General features: G+C 38.1%; 1 protein-coding gene across 3 annotated transcripts in view; it reads right to left on the bottom strand.

The window, feature by feature from the left end:
* Positions 1-21,389, bottom strand: part of LOC126332740 (juvenile hormone esterase-like) — a 292,229-nt gene that overhangs the window by 32,337 nt on the left and 238,503 nt on the right. The gene's annotated exons all lie outside the window — the stretch shown is intronic.

Here is a 21,389-nt window from a genome sequence, read left to right as displayed (position 1 = left end):
ATTAGACATACCGATGTGTATCATACAAAGACAATGATAATTGTAAATGCCTTTTATGATCTGCCTTTGTCTTCCTTTCTTTGTTTTTACCTTTTGTTGGGTGGATTTTGTAGGTTCATCATGCAAGACACATATAAAACTGAGGTCTCTTAAGAAACTGTAATTGTTTGTTAATTATTACTCATATTATAAACACGAGTGAATAATTATTTCTAACTTTAACTCCTCTCTCAGTAAGCATTATCTCTGTTAAGTATTTCTTTCCGCTGCAACGAGGGCAGCCATTGATGATAGCGATTTGTATCGCGTTTTTATCTGTTTTTTCCTTAGAAACAAATCAAATGTTTATTTGATGAAGTCAAAATAGTGCACAATGAGAAAGTAGAGTTTCTGTAAAGTTTCATAAGCAGTTAAAATTCTTATTTGGTCTAACAATAGAAAGTCTCCATCAATTGTCTGCCGCCATTTTGGGAACAGTTGTCTCAGCGGCAAATTCAAATTACGCAACTCTGAAGACATAAATGCCGAACTTAATACAAATGTGTAAAAATAAATGTGCACCGGTGGTCCCGAACTCATTTTCATGAAAATAATTCGAATCAGATTGGTTCTTTGAAAACAGTGCTTATAGCACGATCGTTATAACAATCTTTTCTAGCTGATATATGGAGCCGAAATTAATTACGCACGAGTTGCGAAGAATATTGTTTCAGGTAACATACGTCAGCGTTGTGCGCGGCTAATATTCTGTGGTTTTAATGATCATTTTGCTGAAGAAAACTGTTTCCATCATAATCCATAGTTGGACAGAATCTGTTGTATGAACTGTGCTTTTGTGACACTTACACAACTTACAGACAACACCTTAACACGACGTTACCTCGAGTGCTTTAGCTACTTGATCGAATCTTTAGCCGGGAGAAAAATTATTAACTAATTACTCAGTGTAATAAAATAAGATTATCATTTCCATTTACAAATTAGTTAAATACCAAACCACAGAATAATATAGCAAACGCCACAAACATAATGAACGAAGTGTCTCGTCAACCACATAACAATGTGGTTTTCGACCGTCGAAAGAAGAAGAATCTGGGCGCAATACGATGTCTCAGAATATCGAGTAAGGAAGGCCAGTGATGTCATAATACAAGACCAATTTGCCATATTACCTCCACAAGTAAAGCAATGTCGTAATGTATCTGTAGACGTACAACGACTACATAATACCGTGTCTCTAAGCCCAGCGTTCGTTGGACTCAAGTTATTTACTACTTATACTATGAGGAAGCTACGCACATCGGCAAAATCAAAAGACTGATGTTTAACCAGACTATCATCCAGTTCGTTTGCGGCGATTATCTTTCAGCGAGGTTCGGGCGTGACACTGCTTCCCGACGAGTTTGTAGGAATTTCATGGTGAGGACAGCCCCTAAACAGCTCACAGCAAGATGGAAGTCTAATAAACGGAAATGGAATGAGGCTAATGACACGACGAATTTTCCAGTTGCACCCGCTACCGCATGTTATCATGCACAAAAGAAGGTGTGGAGACATTTGCGGGCCCACTAAAGTCATTCACACGCTTACTCAGAGAGACGTTGTTTCTAGATACAAAGAGTGCCTTTTAAGCCCAAAAGCTGCTTAAAACTACACTCTTCCACGCACACCTTATTCGTAGTGTCTTATAGAGCGGGCTGCATGTTGACTGAAGGAGTCATACATCATTGTCTCTCCGGTCAGGGCATAGCCACATCCAGCGGTTTATGAACAGTCTCTGTTGGTGCATCATGGAAAGAGGACATCGGCTAGCTAAGTGACTGCCAGTGTCAATGAAATTTACCAAGAGCCCTGTATCGTAAGATGCTATTTCATTTTATTTTGAAGGTTACCGGTTTCAGCCTTCATAACGCATTAGTTGTGGGGTGGAAAACAGCTTGCAAGGTGCTTGGAGTTCTTGAGTTCTTAGTGTCGATCAGACTATATTCCTAATTTTAGGCGGGTCGCTGTGGGCCTTCTTAGATGTAGGTCAAAACTGGAACTTTCATATGTTGTAGTCGGACGTTAATGATACGTTGTAAGTATGAAAGACTATTTTCTTTCGGTACGGAGACTTTCCATGTAGCTTTGTACTAATTTTAATTTTTAACTTTTGCCGGTGAGTGTTGTGGCTTAGAAATGACGAAGCATTAGAGTTTAGCGTCCCATCGACAACGACGTCATTAGAGACGGAACACAAGCTCGTATTAGGGAAAGTTGTGGAAAGAAAAATGATGATCGAAAACCTAAATCTGGGTAGTTGGATAGTGATCTGAAGCACTGTCCTCCCAAATAGGCGTCCATTATGCTAAACTCTGCACCACAGCGTTCGGTGTTGCAGCTATGAGGGTGCACACGTGATCGGTCGGCAGTACCTGTATTAAGTGCAGCTACTTTTGGCTGAAAGGACTCAACTCGTCAGAACGAATAAACTTTCTTTCCGTGGAAATTTGACGTGTTCTAATTTTCGTGTTGTGATTTCCGAGTTTTGTCTTGCTGGAGAGTTCTCTGGAAGTCAGGTAACACTTAGATTTCATACCTTGACATTTAGTGATGCACGGTTTCATATCCGCTGGTCAGCCCAACTTTCTCTTAAGGCCGGCCGAGGTAGCTGAGCCGTTCTAGGCGCTTCAGTCTAGAACCGCGCGACCGCTACGGTCGCAGGTTCAAATCCTGCCTTGGGCATGGATGTGTGTGATGCCCATAGGTTAGTTAGGTTTAAGTAGTTCTAAGTTCTAGGGGACTGATGACCTAAGATGTTAAGTTCCATAGCGCTCAGAGCCATTTGAACTTTTTTTTTCTCTCTTAAGGGAGTCAGACTGCTGCTGCGGTTATATCACTAGTGGTAGAAATTATGAGTTTTTTCACCTTCTCTCAGGGCTCAAGAGAGATTGCAATCTTTATAAGACAGTTTTAGATGATTAGCTTGCACAAGGATTGCGCTATATGTATCGATATTGATTTTTTGTAACTAATAAGTGGTGTAATATGTCGTACGGTTTATATCACAGGCAGTAAATCTTTGGGAGCTTGCTAAGTTTAACGCCTATATGCCAGAAAAAGGACGTGTAAGGTTTAACAGTATGTCGATGATAAACTTCTGCATAATTTCAGTGCCGCAATGTGTCCATTGTAAAAAAGTATTTTATTAGTTCTATTATATATTTATTATCTTAAAAATAAAAAAGACATATTTTTTAAAATTTCAAATTCAGTGCAACAATGCGATCTTAGCAAATGACTGTTGTAAAGCGCCCGTTTCAAATAATGTTAATTAAAAAAATTAATAAATGACGTTCATTCCACTTGGGACCTGTGGAAGGTACATTAGCTTATTTGCTTCAGTTGTCAATATTTTTAATGTATATTATTTTTCTGACATGACTACATCCTGGAGGACGTCCTCACTTCCGATCAATTGGAATGAAAGTAAATCTAATCTAATCTAATCTAGTCATTGGAGACGAAACACGAGTTCGGAATAAGAAAGGAAGGGGAAGGACATCGGAGTATCATGTCATAGGAACCATCGGGTGTATTTCCCTAAGCCATTAAGGGAAATGGCGGTAAAGACTAACCTCGTTGGCTGTATGGGGATTTGAACCACCATCCAATGGAGAAGCAGTCCTGTGTCTCACCTCTGCGCCACCACGCTAGTTGCTAAACGCCTGAGACGCCGCACCACGTCATATCACGACGAAGCACATATTAAGCAAATTTCCCAGTTTCCAAAATCAAGAAATGACCATTTAAGTTAGGAAAGCAGGAAGCTAAAGCGACGAACCCTTAGCTGCAGGAGAGATTTGTAACAAATGGCACGACATCGCCCCCGCGCTCTCGCCAAATATTGTGACGTTCTGTGGGTCTCCACCAAAGTTGGCAATGTTACTCTTGACCCATTTTAGGGCCATCACTTGATCTTTGAGACCAGCATTCCCTGGGATCACCTCATCTCCAGTTGATAAGAAACCTGCAATACAAATAAGTGGTAACATCGTGTTATGACTACAAGGTCCATGACTAAAATAAGTCGAACTAAACCACCTTGAGCCTACATAGTTGACCAGAAATACCTCACCTAGGGCACCCACACGGTAATTGAGTGTCACCAGCACAACATCGTGTTCAAGCAGGTGTTCAGGTCCGTAATAATCCGTATTTCCAGAGCCCAACATAAATGCACCACCATGAATCCACACCATGACTGGAATCAGTTTGGCACTGGCTCCTGTCGGAAGCTGAAAGAAAAAAAAAAAAAAAAAAACCAAGTACGTCAGCTGAAGCAAGTGTAACACATCTAACACAGAGAACATATGTATCCGTTCTAAAAAGGAAAGAAGATCTAAATAATTATTGAAAAAGGTCTTGTTGTGGCTTAAGAAGTGTCGATACTTTTCTTTGACTATGTTTGTTAACTGTCACGACACGTTTCAAATTTCACTCACCAGCTAATGATCTATTATAAGAAACGATATAAGATGTTACGCTACAAATTTCACGGAAACGCAAATTTCTTCTAAAAGATAGTTCTAAGTAGTACGCTTCTTGATACAGAAATAAGTCCCATTTCAGATGAAAATGTATAGGACTTCGATATAACACATATAATTATTATGCACAATAAGAATGTAGGGAAGCAGCCTACTCACGCCGTATAAAATTCACATCAGTCTTTCCATTGTGCGCCAGCCAGTCCGCTGTAACTAGCTCTGACGTCAAAATCAAGTAAATAACCTGAAACGTTGCCAGTATGTCAGGAGTAATACTAAATCAGTATGTATTGAATATCAGTGCAATAACTTTAACCATTTTCGAAATTTTGAGTTTTTTCTGTAAAAATCATTGGCGCAACAGCAAAGAGCTAGAAACTTAAAAATGTATATTTAGATTCCTTTCGCATAATAATTTAGTAGAAACACTATTCTGGATCTCATAAATTAAAATTTAGTTGAAGTTCATGATTTTCTGGTTTTTGTCTTAAAAATTAAGGAAGCAAGATAGATTAAGTAGGTGAATAAATAAAGCTAGGGTGTTTAAATGTAAGTAGAAGGGAGGTACGCTACAATCATAAAGATGTGAGAAGTTTCAACAGAACAACTATAAAACTATAGCGATAGCGTATCTCCAAAGGGCAATTTTGAGCTCGTCTACTGCGTGTAGTGTAATTAAATTAATTCTCTCGCCCAAAATATTGGACCCAGCAAAGTCAGACTTTTATTATGATTACTTACCTGTGTGCTGATTGCACATTTAAATTGAGAGCTTCATTGGCCATCAGCAAAGGAAGCAATGATTTATTTAATAACTAAAAGTGGTGCATTACTAGCCCAGCGGCTAGTTGGGACAGCGGAATTATTCAGGCGTTCCCTTAGCCGTCCGCACCGCAGCTTTATATACAAGAAGGCTGCGCGAGAAAGAAAGGCCCCAGTTCTCTCCTGACGCTGATCAGCACACCACCTGTGCCGGGAGTTGCGTCGCGTCGGTATCATTGCTATAAACAGCCTCGGATGCCGTAATAAGTTACTCGGAATACGCGTAGCCAAGAAATCATTTTCGAGTGAAGTGTTAATTCTGGGATGACTTTAATGATCTTATCTTCAGTTCGCGTATGTCGTATCTTCACGTGCCGCCGCGGGACAGACATTCTACAATTATTTACTGTGGCGTTTGATGAACATTATCTTCAAATTATGGCGAGCATTCACTTAAACATTTAATTTGAACAGTTATAGTTGCATCAGCGCATTAGACTCTGAACTGCTCTGGTAGTTGGATTGTGTGGATTCTTTTGGTCTGTGAATTTCAGAATGTAGTGAACATTTTAGAAAGAATCGCTTTTAATTCTGAATCCCAGACAATCTCCTAATTGCTCAGAGTTATAAGCTGTAACTATAAGTGTATTTCTCAGATGAAGTGGGCACTAGGAATTCTAATTACAGGCTTCACGTTTTGCTAACCACTTTCTGGTTGCCAATATTGTAGTTAGAGAGCCAGTGTTGAGAACGGCAAACAGCAGCATTAAATAAATCATAGGAGCATTTCAAGAACAAAAATTTCCACCCGCCGCCCCACATATGGTGCATCGGCCGGGAAATGCAGCTTTTCTACATTACATCCATCATTTGTTATTCAACAAGTAAAGTTTCCACCCGCCGCCCCACAAGAGGTAGCATCCTTAGTTGCACCGTTTCGACCTAAAGTGTTGAAATACGAGTACCATAAAAGAGATGGCCAGAGCTACCGTGTGTGCTGGGAGAAGGTTCGATCACGCTAGGTGGCGTTACCGTATCGATGCAGGTTCTAGAGCGTCACACAAATTAGTGACCAATATAACAATTACATTTAAATTCTTAAAAAACAATTGCCGAAAGTGCGTGTCACTGTATGAAACATTCACAAATTAGCTCCTCCAATTGGGTAAATTTCCAGTGTTACAAAAATTCAAGTGACGCGTTGCCATAAAATCAGCGTAGGAAAATCTTTATAACTGTTTTTGTTTCTATATATAAATGCAATATTGTCAAGACACGACAAGTTTTTTATATGTTACTCGTCCGACCAAGGGAATTCTTCTGAATTTTTAACTTCGTCTAATGGTGTACACACTCGCACTTGGCTGGATGAGCATAGACCGTAGAACTGATGCTACTTATTGTTGTATATATTAATAACATGTGTTACATCGAAGTCTCACACATTTGTATCTAAAATGGTGCGTATTTCTATAGCAAATAGCGTTCTGTTCCTCAATATTGTTCATTTAGAAATTACGTGTAAGAGATCTGGGTTTCTGTAAAATATGAAAGATAACGTTACCTCCGTTTTTCTGTAATATATCATCAGATATCGGATGATGGGCTTAATACGAAACTAGTCAAGTCAAGTAAAAAAGAAATTTAAAGAAAACCAACGACTGTTTTATACGCAAATACAAAGACTTTTTAAATTCTTTCTATAGCTATATCTATATAATTTCTTCGTAATTGACAATTTTGTGTCTCGTAAAGGTTTCACCGTACCAGCTTTAAGCTCCTTTTCTACTGTTCCACTTTAGAAGAGCGCTTGGAAAATACGAACACTCACAAGTATTGCGTAATAATCGAAGGATGAAATTAAAAATTTAAGTAGCTTTTCCACACTTTGTCAACGTATCTTTCAGTATATTAATATTAAAACTGTGAAATCTATGGATCATCAGCTGAATGTGTTTCACTAAATATATTGTTTTAAGTAAAAAACAAGTGACGCTAAATAGTAAATCTATAAATTCAAATATTGATGAGGATGTTGAAATGTATGTCACAATCAACTAACTGTCACGAATCTCAACTTGATCGTAGCAGTATTTTGGTCAAAGTCGGCGTTTTATACAAAAAAATTTAAAGCGCTAAATATTAGACTAAGAATGGTGAAAATTCGTACGAAGCTTTCAGTTTAGTACAAAAACAAAAACTCTGTGACCGTCATAAAGCTACCGTTAATTTTTCAAGTAATTTTCAAGTAATTTACTATAAACTAAATCTGTAACAATGACATCCTTATTTGTAATACATTTAGTATAATTTATATTAATGATAGAAAATTCTGATTGCACACTTGTTTACATCCGCTAAATAGTGAAGCTATTACAGGTTTCAAGATCTTAATTTAAATAACATTCAACACAAGGTCTCTTAAACATGTATTTCTCAGGTCATGTTACACTGTCGTTTCCATTCTAAACATTTTGGCCGGGGAAGTTTAAATGCAGTCGAGTTAAAACTTTTTTCCGTAATTAAAATAAACTTAACTCCGCACATGTAAAACTTACCAAAATTGTTAATTAATTCATGACCGAGTAATTAAAAAATGTGTCCGAGAAACCGTCTGTTTAGATGCTGCTATGTGGTCATAGAGCGGATGACGGCAGATGCTCCGTTCGGCCATCCGTTGCGCCGGTATATAAATATGACCATAAAGCCAGTACTCACTTCGCACCCAGCTATCAACTGCACGTAAGTGCTACCTCGGATGATGTCACAGACAGTCTGCTGCGAAACGCATGTTTTCGGTACAGATGGGAAGTGAACTCCCGAGGACTGCACACCGCCCTCGATCGCTTAAATTTCACAATAGTAAGTGTTCTTGTGCCCTGTAATGTTAACAAAACCGCGTGGAAAGTGGTGAGATTAATTTCTACTTTTGTAGCCAGCAATTAACTTTGATCATTAGATGTTAGGGCGAAAGACCATTGGAACTCAGTGTAGAAGTCGCCTCTGAATTGTTCATAGAGCTGTTTGTGATAAACACATTCTTCCCTGTCTCAGACGTTATGTCTGGTTGAAAATGGAAAGTGACACGGAGTTTGATCAAGCGTGAATTCCTTTTAACTGTACGGTATATGTTACATTGCATTTAGGAACTTTCGGGTAATGGGACATGTTTCAATAATTGCAGATTTTTGTAGTTGTATATATATACGTTTTGATGTAGCTGTATTGAGTTGATGTACTGGTGGATATTGCGTGGTATGACTCCTGTAGTTGATAGTACAATTGGTATAGTGTCAACTTTATCCTTATGCCACATATCCTTGACTTCCTCAGCCAGTTGGATGTATTTTTCAATTTTTTCTCCTGTTTTCTTCTGTATATTTGTTCTATTAGGTATGGATATTTCGATTAGTTGTGTTAATTTCTTCTTTTTATTGGTGAGTATGATGTCAGGTTTGTTATGTGATGTTGTTTTATCTGTTATAATGGTTCTGTTCCAGTATAATTTTTATTCATCATTCTCCAGTACATTTTGTGGTGCATACCTGTATGTGGGAACGTGTTGTTTTATTAGTTTATGTTGTATGGCATGTTGTTGATGTATTATTTTTGTTACATTGTTGTGTCTTCTGGTGTATTCTGTATTTGATAGTATTGTACATCCGCTTGTAGTGTGATCTACTGTTTCTGTTTGTTGTTTGCAAAGTCTGCATTTGTCTTTTGTGGTATTGAGATGTTTAATAATGTGCTTGCTGTAATATCTGGTATTTATTGTTTGATCCTGTATTGAAATCATGAATCTTTCCGTCTCACTGTATATATTGCCTTTTCTTAGCCATTTGTTGGATGCGTCTTAATCGATGTGTGGCTGTGTTAGATGATACGGGTGCTTGCCATGTAGTGTTTTCTTTTTCCGATTTACTTCCTTTGTATCTGTTGATGTTATGTGATCTAAAGGGTTGTAGAAGTGGTTAAGCCGATGTATTTATATGAGTGATTTCTTTGTGTATTTTGCTAGTTTCTGCTCGTTCTACAAAGAATTTTCTAAAATTGTCTACCTGTCCATAATGTAGGTTTCTTTCCTCCTTCCTTTCTGCTTAATGTGAATCTTTCTGTTGCTGAATGTGTGTGATGTATTCTATATTTATGGCATTGTGATCATGTAAGTGTATTGAGTGCTTCTAGGTCTGTGTTACTCCATTTCACTACTCCAAATGAGTAGACCAATATTGGTATAGTCTCGTTTCTTGCTGTCAATTTTGTTTTCAGTATTTTTGTCAGTCTTTGTCTATATTTCTCTTTTAGTTCTTCTTTAATATTTGTGTTATCTATTCCTATTTTTTGTCTGCATCCTAGATATTTATAGGCATCTGTTTTTTTCCATCGCTTCTATGCAGTCGCTGTGGTTATCCAATATGTAATCTTCTTGTTTATTGTGTTTTCCCTTGACTATGCAATTTTTCTTACATTTGTCTGTTCCAAAAGCCATATTTATATCATTGCTGAATGCTTCTGTTATCTTTAGTAGTTGGTTGAGTTGTTTATTTTTTTGCTGCCAGTAGTTTTAGATCACCCATGTATAGCAAATGTGTGATTTTGTGTTGGTATGTTCCAGTAATATTGTATCCATAATTTGTATTATTTAGCATGTTGTATATTGGGTTCAGAGCACGGCAGAACCAGAAATGACTTAATGAGTCTCCTTGGTATACACCACACTTAATCTGTATTGGCTGTGATGTGATATTATTGGAATTTGTTTGGATATTGAGCGTGTTTTTCAAATTTTTCATTACTATGTTTAGGAACTGTATCGATTTAGGATCTACTTTGTATATTTCCAATATTTGTAGTAACCATGAGTGGGGTACACTATCAAAAGCTTTTTGGTAATCAGTGTATGTGTAGTGTAGTGACCTTTGTTTAGTTTTAGCTTGATATGTCACCTCTGCATCTATTATCAGTTGCTCTTTACATCCTCGTGCTCCTTTGCAACAGCCCTTTTGTTCTTCATTTATAATTTTCTTCTGTGTTGTATGTGTCATTAATTTCTGTGTAATTGCTGAAGTTAATATTTTGTATATTGTTGGTAGACATGTTATGGGGCGATATTTAGCTGGGTTTGCTGTGTCTGCTTGATCTTTAGGTTTCAAATACGTTATTCCCTGTGTGAGTGTATCAGGGAATGTGTATGGGTCTGCAAAGTAACTGTTAAATAATTTAGTTAGATGTGAATGTGTTGAGGTGAACTTCTTTATCCAGAAATTTGCTATTTTATCTTTTCCAGGGGATTTCCAGTTGTGCACAGAATTAATTGCTCGGGTGACATCAGGCATTTGTGGTATCATCTTGTATGTGTCTGTTTCTGATTGTATCCACCGTGCATGCCTGTTACTTTGTACCGTATTTGACCATATGTTGCTCCAGAAGTGTTCCATGTTTGGTGGATTGTCTATTTTAATGTGTGTGTTATCTATTGTCTGGTAAAATTTCTTTTGGTGTTGAATGTTTGGTTTTGTTTCCTTCTATTTTCACTTTTTTTGTATCTACCAAGTCGTTTGGCCAATGCTTGTAATTTCTGCTTCTTTTCATCTAATTGCTCTACTGCTTCTTGTTGTTTTTTGTCTGATATTTCGTTTCTTATAAATTGTGTTAGCTGTCCGATGTCTTTTCTCAGTTTTTCTATTCTGATCTGTAGCCTGTGTTGCCATGCTGGTTTTGGGGGTTTCTTCTGTGTGTTGGTTGGTTCTCATCTCTGCCTAGTATGTATATTTAGTGTAGTGAGTGCTCCTATATAAATCAGTAGTTGTAACTCTTCCATAGTTGTGTTTTCATTTATTTTGTTGTTTGTTGTGTATGATTGTGTTGATAGTTGTTATTGTTGTTTCAACTTGTGGATTATTTGGTGGTCTATGCAAGAATGGTCTAATGTCTGTATTTGTGTCTTTGTATTCTATATAAGTCAGCTGAAATTTTTCTTCTGTATCAAACATGTGTGTCACTTTGTGTTCCATTTGTGAATGTTCTGGTGGCTGTCTTAAGATTTCGTTTCCCTCTGATTGTTTAATTGATGCATGTTGTTCTTTGTTTGTTTGCTCTGAGATGCTTGAGTCCATTACAGTATTTCCTTCTTCTGATTGCACATTATTTTGTTCCACTATTTGTTGTACTTGTTGTTTGATGTTTTCTAATTCTGACTGGGTATCCTGTTATTTGTGATTATTACACGAATCAGATCAGGTAGACATTGCTCTGTTAAAAATTTTAATTCTGGGTATCTGGTAATAAATGTTGTGCACACTTGTGATCTGTATCCAGTTGTGTTGGTTCCTAAGTTTGTTGCTTGGTAATAACAGAACATGAGGTGTCGGTTAACTTCATCTGACCATCTCATCTTCTGCCTTTGCTTTCCTTCTAGAGTGGTTGCAGGAAGCATATCCTGCAAAACACTTCTATTTAGATTTAAATCATTTTCCATGTGGCTAGCAGTGTCGTTACCATTGTGGATGGGCATAAGGTTCAAGCGACATCCCCGACCATGACAGCGCTTGTCCAAGGCTTCATTAGTTCTGTCCTGAACCAACTAATCACACTAAAAGGGGGTTAGCCCTATTAGTGGTTTGTTCTTTTCGTCGCCTTTTACGACTGGTGGAACATACCGGAGGCCTATTCTTTTCGTGGGCCTTATTATTGTTATTGCCAGGAATATTACTATATTTGCTCATGTGAGGTTTTACTGAATATATGATAATCATAGTTCCTGATGCCACTGAGTAAATCTTTCAGTGAATACTAGAAGAATATACTCATGGAAATTATGGTCAGTGTGTTCTCCATCGCTTTCTGGCTGACCACAAAATAGATTTCAGGCTCTTGTAAAAGACGGCAAAGCAATACAATATATTTTATTATCAACTTGCCACCCCAAAAATGGTTGTCGAAACAAACAGAATAACAACTTTGCCACATTTTAAAACTTTACATCCTCTCTGCGTCAAAAGTCCAACCACCAGATTGTCCACTGTGGCTGTTGCCAGAAAAGTCTCTAAATCGATATCGAAGGAAAATGTCTTCGATTGATCCCGATATAATTGCGCCCTCGGTGGGCCCTCCCAACCATATCCCACTCTCTCCTGGAGATGTGGCCTCTACGTTTGTGGCCGAGGGACAAATCCTAGAATCGGTTAGGGAAACATTAAATGCCACTACATGGGTCATGAATCTGTTAGCCAGTCACCTAAGGCTCATACTCTTTTCAGAAGATTCTCTGGAAGTTTCCATATCCCCTCCTACATCCTTAGCATTCCGCCACACTAACACATTCCTTCTTTACGGCCGGAGATTTGCCACAGCAATTTTCATGAGAAGTTTCCTTGGTGGTCAGCTGGTGACCATTTTTTGTGAACTCGTGCTTTTTTTCACACTAAATGGCTGGCTTTTCGCCTTGTTCCGCCTCAGACACTCTTTCTGCAGGTATGCCTTTCTGAAATTTTTTCTGTCCCACTAGGGAGGAACATCACTTATGCTCTGACTACACTGCAGCAGTATGGGCTCGGCCTCCAGCATTCTAAACCGCTGCTGCCTCTTCGCTCTGTCCTCTGTCAGGGCGGTAAATTTCTGCCCCTACAGAACACAAAAACCCGATAGCGGCTCCTGAGTAACATGTTGCCCACATTGCCATTTCTGTCAGCACTAAGCTGTAATTAACTACCAGACATGAAGTACTACAGAAATTGTTAGTACATGGTGCTAGCTTGTATCAGTCGGATTGTACATTGTAAACAGTGATCTAATACAAATTTGAATCTAAAAGATTACTAAGCGTAAGGTGGAAAATATTTGGCACCTCATATTGTGTTAAGTACTGAGGGAAGTCTCAGCCTTGCATAGTACATCCAGAGTGTTATCCACCTCATTCTGTTGCCCATCCTGTAATATTGGATGATATTCAATTCAAGAAGGCCAAAGCCCATGTATAAATTTCTAGGGTTATGAAAGGTCCTCATCACCAGTTTCATAAGCATGGTTACCAGAACTCTTCCATACCCAGTTTAGAAAGTGATAATATCAAATTTCTGGTGTTGGCCTGCAATATATTGCTAGGACAAGTGAAGGGGATCAAAATCAACATTAAATTTTCTTAAGAAAGTTTTAATGAGTTGCAGCCTTGCTGCGACAAGGCAAAGCCAACTTCCAGAGTTGAAAAGCTAGACCAAAAGCTAACAGCTCTCCCCTCGCCAAGTAACAATGCGCCACGCGATCAGTCTAACTCACCCTTCTTCGACTGGAGCACAACTGTGGACGCTTCCCGTACCGCTGGTAGACTGCCTCCCTTTTTCATTTCCAGCCTCCTCCACGCTCCGCGTGACCCAGAAAACCCAAAGATGCTGTTTCCGCCACCAACCTAACGCGGTGGATTTCTCACAAGTAGAACAAACCTCTTTGCCTACTTCACCACTGCGAGAGTTGTTATTCTGTACAACTGTTGCTGAATCTATATGACTATCACAGACTTCCTGCAGCAGACTACGCCACCGTCTAGCAACGCGACACACAACCACATTCACTCAATCACACCACTATGAGAGTTACAAGATAAACAAGGAAAAGAAGGAGAAATGCTAGTGAAAATGGGCTACCGGACTAATGGAAGGTGGCTACAGGACCCTTTCACTATTACTATTGCCTATTTTCTAGTCAACATAATTTCATTCTTAAATGTAATTACACATCCTTGTATTACGGAGGAAGATGTACTAAATTTGTGCAGCAATTTTAGATGCAGTGCCCTGTAGAGTGCGGCGGTTAGCGTATCTTCGCAGTGAGCAGGAGACCTAGATTCAAATCCTGGCCTTGATATAAATTCATTGCTTTGGCGTGTATTCATTTTCTTCATTTGTTGATATCATGTAGGAATAAAATAAATTTTTCATTGTAACTGATGTTTTTCCCTCATCCCTCTTTCTCCTTGCCCCTCACCTATCCCTATTTTTAGCTGCACATGGAGTGTTCCTTTGGCATAGTTTTTGAGCAATGTCCGTTTTCGTACACTTCTACATTTTATTTATGTTGCTGTGGTTCATCATACGTACGTGCATTCTTTTTACATCTTCCACTGACATGAGTTCAATGCTACGATATGTTACCATCTCTGTAGGATAACAAATGTATCCCTCTTCATTTATGTAGCCCTATCCCTTTTTGCCTCTCCTCTATTCATACTTTCAGTTACCTATACAACTACCTATACAATATTATTTCAGCAATGTCAGTTTTGCTACGTTTTTACCTTTTCTCTGTGTGGTTATGATTCATCATACGTCAACACAATGAAAAGTTTGTTAACAAGAAAGAAGTAGAAAACATTTTTAATTATCATTTTCCAAGTATTGTAGAGAAAATAGGATCCACCTACTCATCAGAAAATGCAAGGCAGTATATGAAAGAGGCAGTACATATGTAGTTTGATAAAATTGAAGTTCAACCCACCTCTCCTACTGAAATTAGGAGAATAAGACATTCACTTAAAATTAGAAGTTGGCATGGAATTGATGGCAATTCCAACAGAGCACTAAAAGCATATTTTCAACAAATAAGTAGGATTCTCAGCCTTATATGTAGTATCTCACTGAAACAGGATATTTTTCTAGGTAGTCTGAAATTGTTAAACCATTGCATAAAAAAGGGGATAGCTTTGATGCTATCAGCTACCGCCCAATCTCACTTCCTATAACTTTATCCAAAATTCTTGAAAAAGTAACATATTCAAGAGCAGCATCACATATTTATAAAAATGATACACTAACAAATTGCTAGTTTAGTATTCGGAAATGTTTTTCTACAGAAATGCTATATATGCTTTCACTGGTCACATATTAAATGCATTGAATAACCAAACATCATCCATTGGGACATTTTTTAATCTCTCAAAGGCTTTTGATTGTGTGAATCATGAAATTCTTCTAGATAAGCTTAAGTATAGTGGTATGAGTGGGCAGTGCACAAATGGCTTACTTCTTACTTAACTGGAAGAATGCAGATGGCTAAAATTAACAGTACAGATAGTCTGCAAAAACCAGCAGAGTCCCCTAACTGGGGAGGTATCAGGAAATGTGTCCCACACGGTTCAGTCTTGGGTCCCTTATTGTTTTTAATATTTATTAATGACTTGCCACTCTATATTCATGAAGATGGAAAGCTAGTCCTTTTGGTTGATGATGCAAATATAGTAATCACACCCAAGAAGGAAAAAAACCGAGGAAATTCCAAATAATGTCTTTCAGAACACTATTCAGAGGTTCTCTGCAAATGGACTCTCACTAAATTTTGAGAAAACACCGTTTATACTGTTCTGTACAGTAAATGGCATAAACCTTTGATAAATATAGACTATGATCGGAAGTCTGTTGAAGAGAAATAGTATTGGAAGAAACACATCGATGATTTGCTGAAACTGTTAGGTTCAACTACTGATGCTATTATGGTTATTGCAAATTTTGGTGATAAACGTATCAGTAAATTAGTCCACTACGCCTATTTCCATTCACTGTTTTCATATGGCATCATATTTTGAGGAAATTCGTCATTAAGAGAGAAAGTTTTCATTGCACAAAAGCGTGTAATCAGAATAATAGCTAGAGCCCACCCAAGGTCACCTCGCAGACATTTATTTAAGGAAGTCGGGATATTCACAGTACCTACTTAATACATATATTCATTTATGAAAATTGTCATTAACAAACCATCTCAGTTCAAAAATAACAGCGAAGTCCATAGCTACAACACTAGAAGGAAGACGATATGTACTATTCTGGATTAAATGTCATTTTGGCACAGAAAGGGGTGAATTATGCTGCCACAAAAATCTTTGGTCCTTTGTCAAATGGTCTTAAAAGTCTGGCAGATGGTCAACCAACATTTAAAAGCAAATAAACTCCTTCCACTCAATAGATGAATTCTAAGATATGAAGTAGTAAATGTAAGAAAAAGAAAGGAATTAATTAATTATTTTATGTAAAGAAAACTTATGTTAAAGTGACACGTTCCACATCATTACGAAATGTATTCATGATCTATGGAACCAGGATTAATGTATGTATGAAGCGTGTATGTTACAGCTTTCTAGTACTTGACGTCACATTTTACTTCCATGTTCAACCGCTACAGTATATTACCACTAGCACCACTTATTGGACACTTCGTTAACTTAGGCGTTATGCGTTGTGCAGTCGGTTGTGCTTTGGAATATGTCATATTCACACGACAAGAAACTTCCTATGTGAAGTTCTTTTCCCTGATTTGGTATATGGTTTTCACTTGCTCTTCATTGTATTTTCTTGGTTGTCCTTTAGCTACCATCACGGTGCTACTGTTAATTCTTGTAAGCTGTTCCAGACATTCTGAAGATGAGTGCATTCGGAACGCACCAATAAAGCAGTTTCCTTACATTTAGTAACTTTTTTGTATTTATCCAGCGTCCATATGTGTACTGTTCAACAGTTTAAATTCCATAAAATGGGCGCATACCTCTTGCGTGACCACGTCATATCATGAATTAAAGACCACCTTCGAGGATATCACTTTGAAAGTGATGAAGCGGTGCAAGTAGAGGAGAGGTTGAGGTTCTGTCGACGAAGTCAAAAATTCTACACTGACGCTATCAACATACTGATCACTCGTTGGGAGAAATCTTCGTCACCACAGTGACTATGAAGAGAAATAAATATGCACACATGAAGAATAAAGATGCAGAAAGTCGATAAAGTTGGTTTTGTATAAAAAGTTTCAGGAGTTTTCACATAAACAGATCAGAGTCAATACTTTTCATAACGCCCTCGTATTTTTCCAATTAGTATAGTGCTTTATTCATGATATATATTACAAACATCATTAGATTCAAATATTACAAACAAATTATCTGAACATAAATGTTTAAATGTATATTTATATATTTGAGCTTTAATAGATCGTCGCTTGATATTGAACAGTTGCAGGGTATGTTGGGCGACGATGTGAATATGATGGATAGCGTGACAGCATTTCTGGTGCGTTGATTTGCGTGTTAGAGGACATGAATACAACATTTAAAACAATGAGTGAAACGTATCAATGCCAAAAGCGGAATCATAGTCATTACTTTTGAGTATATTGCCAACCACGTTCCGTACCTTTATTCTTGGATCAAGTAGGAGAGTTTTTGCGTGTGAAACGAAAGCAAATCTATGGATCGCAAGTGGAAAAATACATTTACACGATATCATATTTGAACGTTATGAGGACTGTGTCTTGTGGATAACTGTGTCATACAGTTCAGTGGACAGAAACTCTTTCGTAAGGGCCTCAGTGTCGAATCGTATAGAGAAGTACATACTCCACTGTCAATAAATGCAGTGCCGCGTGTTTCTAATCGGGCCCACTCAGGAACTGCAATACTGCGAGATCAGGCTCCAGATGACAGCTGCGACAATAACGGAGACACTTTCAGAAACGGATCTGGAGGTATTATTTGCAATGCAGAATCGCCGCCACATTATCAACAGCATTGGTACTATACACACACTGTGCAAACAAGCGCGAGTTCTCAGAATTGCCTCCTGTTCCCTCGAGGAGTATGATATTAAGCTCAAAGGTGTCTATAACTTCCTCTGTAATGGTGCTTTTGCGTGCTGTGTCACTCTCGGGCTCAGCGACGCTTCAAATATCAAGGTGACGACACGTGCGAAAATAAGGAAAGGGTTCAGAAGTTTACGTGGGGTAAAGCTGTAGGTATTTCTTCCGTACCGTGTACAGCACGCTGTGCGAATATGGTTCCAATTGTACATACTTAGAACTCATTGTGCAAAGTATTGCAAGTAAATCAGTAACTTCCAATGCGTTCAAAGGGAGAAGCATGCTGTTCTGGAGACTTGAAATATGGCCTACAAGAGCGATGCATCTTCTTTACCAAGTGGTATGACTACACACTGATTTATTCTACAGCAGATTTCGTTGCGTAACTTTTTCAGACATACGTTTGTGGGGGAAAATTGTTGTCTACCACTGTGTAAATAAAGAAAGGAGTTACTGACAGTCTAGTATACCTGAGTACTTCATTAATTTTGTCAAAATGAATTGAAAGCCGATACTGAGTGATATGTTACATGATATGCGAACTGTTACAGCTAGTGAGCTAATAATGCAGAGAAGAGCATGAGAAACTTCAATGGATAACAATAATTATGGGAACTTACCTTAGGTGTGTACACATTGAGATACAGGCAGTCCTCGTCTCCTTTGTACTGGTTATCCAAAAATATGTTAATTTGAGGTGCCACGTTAGGTTCAATTGTGGCATTTCGTATCCCACTCCATTTTTCTGGTGGTTCTGGAGACTAGAAGATAAAAAGACACACAGTTCTTGGACATCAGTTAGTAAAGTTTGCAGTCACACAAATTATTATGTTTCGTATATACATTCTTGTCGTAACTGTTGATGGCGCGATTCGATGCGACTAACAGCAAGTTACTGTTTTCAGTTTGAAAACGCATGTGAATTTCCTTGTTTCAGTAAACAATACGTGTTACAGGACCAAACCAGAAATCAACAACCATCGAATACTATCATTCCTAAAATACGTGGGAGGGAAGGTAAAAACACCTAAAGATAATTTGCACTTCCTACTCAGCAAATAGTAAACTACTGTAAATTGTGACTTCTGTCAACTCTTCCACAGCTTTTCTTATTAACAACCAAATTTCATCATCACTTGTATGAGATTTAATGAATCGAAGGTGTGAACGAACTATATGCTTTTCGTTAAGTCACACGTATTTTGAATTTTGAGTGAGGAGAGACAAGAGGAATGGGTGTCTATAGTGTTCCAGATTAAATTTTTCCGTACATTTGTTGATTTCTGGAACATTCAGGGATGATAAATAGAACTTTATGCAGGCCTAAGAACCTGATAACAAGAAATATTTGCAGGAATTTAGAAGAAAGAGAAACAGAACAATAGCCTGTCTTTCGTGTCATTCAGTTTGTACACACAGCAAGGAAACCAAGGAGAAATTTGGAGAGTCATTAAGTTTAAGACGAAGTAAAAAGCCATTGTTGAGACACGGTAATTCTCTAACATGAAATAAAGTGCTTGATATATTATTTGGTTGTAGCCTTTGGTACCTTGAGTACAGGTTGTAAAATGAACATAAATGAAAGATAATCCTGGACAATGAAATACAGCAGAATTAAGCCCGGTGATCCTAAAGGTATTAGATTAGTAAATGAGTAGTTGAACGTAGTGGAAGAGTTTACTACACCGACGAAAATAATGAAGACGCAAGAAACATAATTAGTGTACAGTAATGAAATTTCGGGAATACATTTGTCTATGTCACATATTTAACTAATTCACACTGCAATATCACAGGTCAATGAGAGCGCGAGATAAGGCAACGCAAATGTGAAATCCTTGTCCATTAATAAGCTCCAGAATGTTGAATGTAAGCATTGTGTTGTACATGTGCCAGTTATTAGTTTGTGGTATGGAGTAGCTCTTGGTAGGTCAGTACAGGAACGGTTAAAGCTGTTTGCGGATGACTCGTCCTCCGATGATGGTCGATGTGTGCTTAATGGAAGCAGATATGGTGATAGACTAAACCAAGGCAACATGTCGAGACACTGTGGATCATGTTGGGGTGCAACAGCGTTTTGTGAGAGAGCTTTATCCTGTTGGAAAACAGCCCTGTATCAAACATAACTAACTCTCACGATTGTTATGAGGCTGGCGTGAAATCTGAACAAACATCATGTTTCAAATGTAGAGACAAACCTACCAACCTTCTTTCATGTCACACAATTCCTTCTTGGTGTTGCGATTCTTTTGCGTGAGTGTACTTACATAACAAAATAACTGAAGAAGCTTCTGCAAAAGAGAAACATACTGAAGTCTATAACAGATAGAAATGTATAGAAGCCTTTTCAGAAAAACAATTATTTCGATTGAAGTGGATGATTAATACAGTAAACAAGCATTTTAAAAGAGGCCGGTGCTGAATATTACATGGCTAAATGTGTTTACTAATGTGAAAGGGCTAAATCTAATTGAGGAAAAAAATCTTTTTGACACAAACTAACCAAAAGAAGGGATGGGCACATCCTGAAGCACAAGGAATTAGTCTTCGTAACGGAGAAAGCGTTCTTCCCCATATTGCTTCTTATGTTTAATATCAGTAGGCTTCTTCAAACGAGGGATCTGTGTCGTGTATCTCAGTTGACAGAGCACTTGGCCGTGACAAACGAAGGTCCCGCCACGAAGTTTTACACCAAAAATGCTTCAATTGTCTTGTTTTCTGGTTTTTCCACAGTCCAAGATTCACTACCATCAATGCTTCGCTCCAAACGTACATTCTCAGACATTTGTTCCTCAAATTAAAGCCCACGTTTGATACCAGTAGAATTCCCTTGGCCAGGAATGGCCTTTTTCTAATGCTGGTCTGCTTTTTAAGTCCTTCTCCCTCCGTTCGTCATGGGTTCTTTTGGTGGCTAGGTAGCAGAATTTTTTAACTTATACTTCGTGATCACCAATCCTGATGTTAAGTTCGTCGCTGTTCTCATTTCTGTTACTTCGCAATACTATCGCCTTTCTTCGAATTACTCTCTATCCATATCCTGTTCTCATTATACTGTTAATTTTATTCATCAACTCTTTGACTGAGGTTTGCAACGCCAACAGCGAATCTTAACACTGATACACTTTCACTGTCAGTTTTAATTCCACTCTTGTACTTTTATTTAATTTTCGTTGCATCTTCTACATCCTCCACCTATTACTAATTGATGTTTATTGCGGAGCTCAGTTACTCTTTCCCCTATCCCATTTATAGTTGAAGCCCATATTCTGTCGCAAGATTTTCTTCTAATCCTTCCCCTACATTCGGTTTCCAATTCTCCATAACAATTACTTTTTCATCTCCTTATACGTACTGAATCGCCGGTTCAGCACTGTCTCTTCATCTTCTGCTTGCTATGTCAGCACATACAGCTGAAATATTGTTTCCGTCGTTGATTTACTGTCTACTTTGATCACTGAACTGTTCACAGTAACTCGCTCTCTGTCTTAC

This window comes from Schistocerca gregaria, chromosome 2, assembly GCF_023897955.1.
Source record: "Schistocerca gregaria isolate iqSchGreg1 chromosome 2, iqSchGreg1.2, whole genome shotgun sequence".
NCBI lineage: Eukaryota > Metazoa > Arthropoda > Insecta > Orthoptera > Acrididae > Schistocerca > Schistocerca gregaria.
This window is presented reverse-complemented; position numbering and strand designations above follow the sequence as displayed.